Below are 6,676 nucleotides of genomic sequence, written 5' to 3'. Positions count from 1 at the left end.
CTCGAGACTTCAAACGATATATATATATAAAAAAGGAAACCCGAGTCGGAACCCGGATCTTTAAAAATAATGATAAAAAAAGGAAGAACCCGAGTTTTGAAAAACTCGAATCTTCAAGGGTACGATCGGTTCCAATCACGAGCGTTGAATCCGATAGGAAGTCCGAGTCGGAACTCGAGACTTCAAACGATATATATATAAAAAAAAGGAAACCCGAGTCGGAACCTAGATTTTTAAAAATAATGATAAAAAAAATGGAAGAACCCGAGTTTTGAAAAACTCGAATCTTCAAGGGTACGATCGGTTCCAACACGAGCGTTGAATCCGATAGGAAGTCCGAGTCGGAACTCGAGACTTCAAACGATATATATATATATATATATAAAAGGAAACCCGAGTCGAAACCCGGATCTTTAAAAATAATGATAAAAAAAGGAAGAACCCGAGTTTTGAAAAACTCGAATCTTCAAGGGTACGATCGGTTCCAACACGAGCGTTGAATCCGATAGGAAGTCCGAGTCGGAACTCGAGACTTCAAACGATATATATATATAAAAAAGGGAAACCCGAGTCGAAACCCGGATTTTTAAAAATAATGATAAAAAAAATGGAAGAATCCGAGTTTTGAAAAACTCGAATCTTCAAGGGTACGATCGGTTCCAACACGAGCGTTGAATCCGATAGGAAGTCCGAGTCGGAACTCGAGACTTCAAACGATATATATATAAAAAAAAGGAAACCCGAGTCGGTACCCGGATCTTTAAAAATAATGATAAAAAAAGGAAGAACCCGAGTTTTGAAAAACTCGAATCTTCAAGGGTACGATCGGTTCCAACACGAGCGTTGAATCCGATAGGAAGTCCGAGTCGGAACTCGAGACTTCAAAGGATATATATATATATAAAAAAGGGAAACCCGAGTCAGAACTCGGATTTTTAAAAATAATGATAAAAAAAATGGAAGAACCCGAGTTTTGAAAAACTCGAATCTTCAAGGGTACGATCGGTTCCAACACGAGCGTTGAATCCGATAGGAAGTCCGAGTCGGAACTTGAAACTTCAAACGATATAAAAAAGGGAAAACCCGAGTCGGAACCCGGATCTTCAAAATAATGATAAAAATGGAAAAACCCGAGTTTTGAAAAACTCGAATCTTCAAGGGTACGATCGGTTCCAACACGAGCGTTGAATCCGATAGGAAGTCCGAGTCGGAACTCGAAACTTCAAACGATATAAAAAAATGAAAACCCGAGTCGAAACCCGGATCTTCAAAATAATGATAAAAATGGAAGAACCCGAGTTTTGAAAAACTCGAATCTTCAAGGGTACGATCGGTTCCAATCACGAGCGTTGAATCCGATAGGAAGTCCGAGTCGGAACTCGAAACTTCAAACGATATAAAAAAGGGAAAACCCGAGTTGGAACCCGGATCTTCAAAATAATGATAAAAATGGAAGAACCCGAGTTTTGAAAAACTCGAATCTTCAAGGGTACGATCGGTTCCAACATGTGCGTTGAATCCGATAGGAAGTCCGAGTCGGAACTCGAAACTTCAAACGATATAAAAAAGGGAAAACCCGAGTTGGAACCCGGATCTTCAAAATAATGATAAAAATGGAAGAACCCGAGTTTTGAAAAACTCGAATCTTCAAGGGTACGATCGGTTCCAACACGAGCGTTGAATCCGATAGGAAGTCCGAGTCGGAACTCGAAACTTCAAACGATATAAAAAAGGGAAAACCCGAGTCGGAACTCGGATCTTCAAAATAATGATAAAAATGGAAGAACCCGAGTTTTGAAAAACTCGAATCTTCAAGGGTACGATCGGTTCCAACACGAGCGTTGAATCCGATAGGAAGTCCGAGTCGGAACTCGAAACTTCAAACGATATAAAAAAGGGAAAACCCGAGTTGGAACCCGGATCTTCAAAATAATGATAAAAATGGAAGAACCCGAGTTTTGAAAAACTCGAATCTTCAAGGGTACGATCGGTTCCAACATGAGCGTTGAATCCGATAGGAAGTCCGAGTCGGAACTCGAAACTTCAAACGATATAAAAAAGGGAAAACCTGAGTCGGAACCCGGATCTTCAAAATAATGATAAAAATGGAAGAACCCAAGTTTTGAAAAACTCGAATCTTCAAGGGTACGATCGGTTCCAATCACGAGCGTTGAATCCGATAGGAAGTCCGAGTCGGAACTCGAAACTTCAAACGATATAAAAAAGGGAAAACCCGAGTCGGAACCCGGATCTTCAAAATTATGATAAAAATGGAAGAACCCGAGTTTTGAAAAACTCGAATCTTCAAGGGTACGATCGGTTCTAACACGAGCGTTGAATCCGATAGGAAGTCCGAGTCGGAACTCGAAACTTCAAACGATATAAAAAAGGGAAAACCCGAGTCGGAACTCGGATCTTCAAAATAATGATAAAAATGGAAGAACCCGAGTTTTGAAAAACTCGAATCTTCAAGGGTACGATCGGTTCCAATCACGAGCATTGAATCCGATAGGAAGTCCGAGTCGGAACTCAAAACTTCAAACGATATAAAAAAGGGAAAACCCGAGTCGGAACCCGGATCTTCAAAATAATGATAAAATGGAAGAACCCGAGTTTTTAAAAACTCGAATATTCAAGGGTACGATCGGTTCCAACACGAGCGTTGAATCCGATAGGAAGTCCGATTCGGAACTCGAAACTTCAAACGATATAAAAAAGGGAAAACCCGAGTTGGAACCCGGATCTTCAAAATAATGATAAAAATGGAAGAACCCGAGTTTTGAAAAACTCGAATCTTCAAGGGTACGATCGGTTCCAACACGAGCGTTGAATCCGATAGGAAGTCCGAGTCGGAACTCGAAACTTCAAACGATATAAAAAAGGGAAAACCCGAGTCGGAACCCGGATCTTCAAAATAATGATAAAAATGGAAGAACCCGAGTTTTGAAAAACTCGAATCTTCAATGGTACGATCGGTTCCAATCACGAGCGTTGAATCCGATAGGAAGTCCGAGTCGGAATTCGAAACTTCAAACGATATAAAAAGGGGAAAACCCGAGTCGGAACCCGGATCTTCAAAATAATGATAAAAATGGAAGAACCCGAGTTTTGAAAAACTTGAATCTTCAATGGTACGATCGGTTCCAACACGAGCGTTGAATCCGATAGGAAGTCCGAGTCGGAACTTGAAACTTCAAACGATATAAAAAAGGGAAAACCCGAGTCGGAACCCGGATCTTCAAAATAATGATAAAAATGGAAGAACCCGAGTTTTGAAAAACTCGAATCTTCAATGGTACGATCGGTTCCAATCACGAGCGTTGAATCCGATAGGAAGTCCGAGTCGGAACTCGAAACTTCAAACGATATAAAAAGGGGAAAACCCGAGTCGGAACCCGGATCTTCAAAATAATGATAAAAATGGAAGAACCCGAGTTTTGAAAAACTCGAATCTTCAATGGTACGATCGGTTCCAACACGAGCGTTGAATCCGATAGGAAGTCCGAGTCGGAACTTGAAACTTCAAACGATATAAAAAAAGGAAAACTCGAGTCGGAACCCGGATCTTCAAAATAATGATAAAAATGGAAGAACCCGAGTTTTGAAAAACTCGAATCTTCAAGGGTACGATCGGTTCCAACACGAGCGTTGAATCCGATAGGAAGTCCGAGTCGGAACTCGAGACTTCAAACGATATATAAAGAAGGGAAAACTCGAGTCGGAACCCGGATCTTTAAAATAAAAACGAAAACAAAAACAAAACAGAAACCTGAGTCGGAACTCAGACAGGAAGGAGATAATTTCTACCCAAGAGTCGGATTTTAGAAGGATTGACAAGATGTATGACTAGATTCCGACAATGAAGAGGAGAGATTTACTCGAGATCCTTGACCCAAGATGGCCTAAGATTCAAATCTATTTATGATGGCTTCAGGGTTTTCCTTTATCCTGAAGGAGTATAGAATAGAATTTGATGTAAATTGAGGAATTTATGAGAAATAATTCAGGTTTATCCCTTAACCTGAGAGGGAAAAGAATAAGATTTAAATGAAGAGAAATTGATATAAATTTGGAAAATCAATAAAGCTTGATGAAACTTGTATTTACAAAAGAATTTTTGCAGGTAGCGTTTGTTGTTCCTACGAGGGGTTTCAGGATTATCCCTTATCCTGAGTGGGAGAAGAATAGAATTTAAGAAAATTTAGCGAAGGCAAGTTGATATAAATCTAGAAAATCAAAAAAAGATTAACAAAACTTGTATTTACAAAAGAATCCTCGTAGGTAGCGTTATGGCTCCTACGAGGGATTTTCAGGATTTTCCCTTATCCTTAATGGGGGCACCTCGGACAACGAGGGTCAGGTTTATCCCTTAACCTGAAAGGGTAAAACACCTCGGACAACGAGGGTCAGGTTTATCCCTTAACCTGAAAGGGCGAAAAAAGAAGATTTAGAAAATACCTCATGGGAAAGAGGCATCAGGTTTATCCCTTAACCTGAAAGGGTTTTAAGAATAAAAAAATTGATAGAATTTAATGAAATTGATAGAATTTAATGAAATTGATAGAATTTAATGAAATTGATGAAAACTTGACAAAAAAAATTGACGAAAAATTGATTAAATTGAAGATGAAATGAATGCAACTAATAAAGATAATAAGATTAACTGAAAAATTGAGAAGATTTTTGAAAAAGAGTTTGTCTGATCCTGCCTGCACGTGGGATCTTTAAAGGAAAATGTTTATTTAAGTGAAAAATCATTTTTGGGAAGAAAATCCACCGTAAGAAGAACGATCAGTGCGAGGACTGATCCTTTAAATCAACATGAGAGATCATCATGAGGGTCAATTTTTGAAGGCAATGGTTTGAAATCTAGTTTTCAAAAAAAAAAAGAATATCAATAGTAGATCTGATTTCTGAAAGTAATAGTTTGAAACTGATAATAAGATCAACACAAGGGTTGATCTTTTTGAATAAATGCTTTTGAAACCAATTTTAGAAGATAAAACCAACACAAGGGTTGATCTTTGAATATAAAGATTTGAAATCCATTTTGGAAGATAAGACCAACACAAGGATTGATCTTTGAATATAAAGGTTTAGAATTCATTTTGGAAGATAAGATCAGCGCAAGGGTTGATCGTTGAACATGACGGTTTTTGAAAAATCACTTTTGGAAAATATGATCAACACAAGATTCGAGACCTATTTTTGGAAGATAAGATCAACACCAGGGTTGATCCTTAAATGCAATGGCTCAAAAAGAATCTATTTTGGAAGACATGATCAACACGAGTGTTGATTGCCAATGCAATGGTTCAAAAACCTATTTTTTGAAGATATGATCAACACGAGGGTTGATTTTTGACAAAGGTCGGGTCAAAGAACATTTGAACTCTTTGGTCATAACAAAGATTTTCAAAATTTCATGATTTTTTGAAAAGCCCTCATAGGTAATATCATTTCTCTCATGAATGATGTCAGGATTGTCTCGCATTTTGAAAAGAACAAGAATTTAAATGCCCCAGTATGGCAAAAGAAGAAAGTATTTGAATATCAAAGATATAAAGAAAACTTGACATTTCATTGATAAGTAAAGGTTTGTTGACAAAAACTGAATATTTACAAGAACTTTAAAAGGAAAAGATCCGTAGAAGGCTGAACTGACTTGCCCCTACAAGATAACTAACAAAAAGAGATGAAAGCAGGAAACTTTAGTTTTTATCAATTCTTCGGGTGATCCGGAAGAGTCTAGATTGGAACTGCAGGTTGCTCCCCTCCTTCATCTGGTACCAAAATTTCTTTGTCGATGAAATCCTGTATGATGTTTTTGAGGACGAAGCAATGCTCTGTATCGTGCCCCCTTGATGAAATTTGCAAAAACACTCTTTCCATTTTCCCATGGTGACTGAAGGATCAACTCCCCTGGGAAGCTTGATCATATCTTCCGTGAGCAGGTATTCGAGAACCTCCTCAACTGGCTGACCTAAAGGAGAAAACTGGCGATCATAACTTCAACCAACATGCTTTGTCTCCTTTGGCTTGCCTGATTTTTGTCGAGAGCCGTCCCTTTCCTGAGAGCTAGACTGAGCATGCTTGGTTAGGGGAATCAGGCACTTTTCTTCTTCGTCTTCAACAAAAAGATTCCTATCAATGCAGTCTTGAATAATATTTTTGAAAATAAAGCAATGATCAGTGTCATGTCCTGTTGTTCGATGGAATTTGCAGAATTGGTTCTTGTATTTTCCAAAGATAGTGGAAGGACTCGTGGCTTTTGGGAGCCTGACTAGTCTCTTGGTTAACATGTATTCAAGAACTTTATCCAGCGGCTCATCCAAGGGAGTGAAATTTCGGTTGTTACTCCAATCTTTACGCTTTAGCTTTTCCTGATTCTTCTCCTTCTGCGGAGGATTGGATTGAAGTGGTTCATCTTGGTTTCTGCTGAACTTTCCCTTCTGGTTTCTAGATGACTCCAAATTGCTGTTTTGATTGCCCGGATCGCCTTTGTAGCTGCCCCCGCTGGTTTTAGAACTTCCTGCACTACCATCGTTGTGCTTGCTCATTCGGAAAGTGACAGGTGTCTCTTCCTTAGTGGGAGCTTTTCCAAAACTGGCTTCAGCCTGCTCGGATAATATCTCAACCATCATCTTTTTGAACAACCGATATATGGCAGGATCAA

Source organism: Nuphar pumila, chromosome 8 (genome assembly GCF_984573655.1).
Source record: "Nuphar pumila chromosome 8, dmNupPumi1.hap1.1, whole genome shotgun sequence".
Classification (NCBI taxonomy): Eukaryota; Viridiplantae; Streptophyta; class Magnoliopsida; order Nymphaeales; family Nymphaeaceae; genus Nuphar; species Nuphar pumila.
The sequence above is the reverse complement of the archived record's forward strand: the minus strand, read 5'-3'. Positions refer to the sequence as shown.